Raw genomic sequence first — 3,450 nt, forward strand, 5'->3', positions numbered from 1 at the left:
AGGTTTTTACGCCGGATGCCCTTCCTGACGCAACCCTGGTCACCTCTTACGACACACAGGGATATGGTACACCTATTCTAACCGGGGCATACACCGGGCCCAGTACAACTGGTACTCATTTCGCCGACCTCGGAAGGATGGCAGGCTGAGTCAACCCCCTGGTGTTTTCGACTTGGTTTATATATATATATATATATATATATATATATATATATATATATATATATATATATATATATATATATATATATATATATATATATATATACACATACTGTATATTAATTCAGTGACCCAACGGGGCTTGAACTCAGGACCTTTTGGGTCCCAAGCCACTGCCCTAACCACTGCGCCAACACCAGGGTGTGTGTGTGTGTGTGTGTGTGTGTGTGTGTGTGTGTGTGTGTGTGTGTGTGTGTGTGTGTGTGTGTGTGTGTGTGTGTGTGTGTGTGTGTGTGTGTGTGTGTGTGTGTGTGTGTGATTATAGCCTGGTGTTGGCGCAGTGGTTAGGGCAGCGGCTTGGGATCCAAAAGGTCCTGAGTTCAAGCCCCGTTGGGCCACTGAATTAATACACCAGGGGGTTGACTCATCCTGTCATCCTTCCGAGGTCGGTGAAATGAGTACCAGTGTACTGGGCCGGTGTATACCCCGGTTAAAATAGGTGTACCATATCCCTGTGTCGTAAGAGGCGACCAGGGTTGCGTCAGGAAAGGCATCCGGTGTAAAAACCTTTGCCAAATCATTATGTGGATCATACGGATGATCCGCTGTGGCGACCCCTAACGGGAGCAGCTGAAAGAAGAAGATATGTGTATATTTATATGTATGTATATATATATGTATATATATATATATATGTATACATATATATTTAATTATTATTTATTTATTTATACACACACACACACACACACACACACACACACACACACACACACACACACACACACACACACACACACACACACACACACACACACACACACACACACACACACACACAGTCTTGGCCCAGGAAACACATCTCCCTATATGATGTTTTTAAACAAATATGATGTCGGGCCAAATGTACCACGTGTTCAAAGGTTGAAGGTGTGTTTGTGTGTGCACACTACTGAAACGCATCTGCTCTGGCAATTCCAAATATCCACTCCACAGGGTGGCAGTGTGTAACTGTTAATGTTTCCAAACAATCAAACACGTGTTCGTTCCCTCCTCAAGCCTCATGTCCATGTCCATGTTCAAGGGTGTAATGTGTCCCATCTATACATTAATTGATTTAAATCGTGGTGATTTTGGTGGTTTAATGAAGGAGCAGATATATTACTGTTGGCAGGTTTTTCATCTCAAGGGTTGATGCCAACAGAATAAAACTGGGTAATTTATGGATCATGTTTTTATGACATGGTGGGAAAAGTAGGGGTGAGGAGTAGGGGGAGGGGAGGAGAGGGTGGAATGGTGAGGGATAAGGAGAGGATGTAGGGAAGGACAAGGTAAGAATGGGGTGTAGGATTGGAGGTAAGTGGTGCTTGTGGGGGTAACGAATGATGAAATGTGGGAGTGGGGATGGGGGAGGAGAATAGAGCAATGATGGGGTTTGGTGGGTGGGATAAGGGGGAAACCAGGGGGGTATTTGAGGAGGTAGGATTATGGGTGGGGTTAGGAGATACTGTAGTTTGGGTGGGAGAAGGGGGGGTGAGGGGGAGGATGATGATTGAAGGGGAGGGGAGTAATAGTGGCTGGGAAGAATGATGGGACAAGGAAGGATGGGAGGAAAGGTGAGGTGGGTAAGGGAGGGATGTGGGGTGGGTGCAAGGGAAGTATGATGGGAAGTAGAGGAGGGGGTATTGGGAAGGTGGGGAGGGGGGTGGAGTAGAATTAGCGAGAGTATGATCTCTGGGGTGGGATAAACAGAGGATTAGGGAGTGGCGGGTGTAAGATTGGTGAAACGAAGATGATTGGGGGGGGGGGGTTGAACAGGAGGAATGATTGGGGAGGGGGGAGTTGGTTGGGTGAGGGTTGCTTAGGATCAAGTGTCACCGTTTGTGTACGTAATAAATATATGATGCCTTTTCAGTTTCAACAACCTCCATGATCAAGAGTAATGTCTTTCAATGCGTGTTTGATGAAATTCGGATTATAACAGACTTTGGAATCGTCTTATTCACTGAGAAGAAGTACACGTATTCTTGAATCTGGAATTATACATTTAGTTAATAACCACTTCTGCAGTTTCCTTAAAAAGTTGCATGAATACCGAGGTTAAATGAATGTTTTATCTCCAAACGCAGGATATATCAAATCAAATTGGAGGTTTCTGCTCGAGTGGAACCACATGAAGGGTGAGTTGGAACAATCTGCAAAATGTTTCATCAACAGTCCATTGCTCACAGCATCCAATTTCTTATTTATTTATTGAATTCCTCCCATTTGCACAATGCAAACACACTACATTTGTTATCCTTACTCGTTGTCTCGACGATCCCAAGTGAGTCAGTTGTCTCTACGTCACAATCTACAAGCGACCAACCATTGTTATTCACATTTATTAACATCAGGAGAAATGTTTAAAATTAACAAATATTTACAGTGTAAAGCTAAACACGACTGATAATTATGTGCAACTGTGACAGAAATGAACATTCCGATAAGTAAGTTTCCTCCACCACACGACAGCTTCACAGGAGTAAGACCTAAACAAATCCAACGTGACTTGTATTTGTTCCAATTTGTGAAACATCCTCATAGGTGTTTAATACCAAAAAGGAATGCCAGTTTTTTTTTATTGGGAAACTGACTTGGCAATTTTAATGGTGAGAAGTAAGCTTTCAGCTTTTGGGTAATTGCTCTACGATTACTCCAAGTGCATAGCCCAAAGCGGGGTTAAGTAACTGGTTAACTATGTCTGTCTGTCTGTCTGTCTGTCTGTCTGTCTGTCTGTCAGACGTCAGTCTATGGTCGAGGAACTAATTGATTTCAATTGAATTATATATTTTGATTATTGTAGAACATGAACCTGCAGTTTTGCGGTACTTTTGCTCCGAATTTAGCAAATTGTACGGAATCTCATCCCGATCGTCCAAGCGCACAGAGGAGTAAGGTAATTAATTGTTATATTCTGTCTGGATAAACAAAATTTAAAATAATTCCAAACAGGAAATTTAGCTTTCAGGGACTTTGTGACGTGTTAAATAAGGTGGTGCAAAAGAGGATGCATAATCGGCGGTAAACTTCCGAATAAATGTTTTTTTTTTTATATAGCTGTCAAAACTTTTATTTTATTTCAATTGAATATTTGAATATTTGAACACCGTCGAACACAAATTGCCTTGTTTGAGCTTTCAAAAAAAAAAATGTTCACTTGAGTTGTACTTGGGCAAAACATTATGCCATCTTGACCAATCAAATTTGCTACATGCTCTCAGGGCGGAATAACAGTGAGATTCGGAG

At 42.2% G+C, this 3,450-nt stretch overlaps 1 protein-coding gene across 1 annotated transcript in view; it reads left to right on the forward strand.

Moving 5' to 3' along the window:
- Positions 1–2,289: 2,289 nt before the first annotated feature.
- LOC147030430 (protein FAM200C-like) overlaps positions 2,290–3,450 on the forward strand; it is an 86,361-nt gene continuing 85,200 nt past the window's right edge. Inside the window, exon 1 of the mRNA XM_085874481.1 lies at positions 2,290–2,342. The gene's annotated coding sequence lies outside the window, so the exon portion shown is untranslated. The remainder of the gene's footprint in view (positions 2,343–3,450) is intronic.

The sequence above is a fragment of the Eptatretus burgeri genome, chromosome 3, assembly GCF_056783735.1.
Source record: "Eptatretus burgeri isolate ZD-2024b chromosome 3, Ebu_testis_v1, whole genome shotgun sequence".
Classification (NCBI taxonomy): domain Eukaryota; kingdom Metazoa; phylum Chordata; class Myxini; order Myxiniformes; family Myxinidae; genus Eptatretus; species Eptatretus burgeri.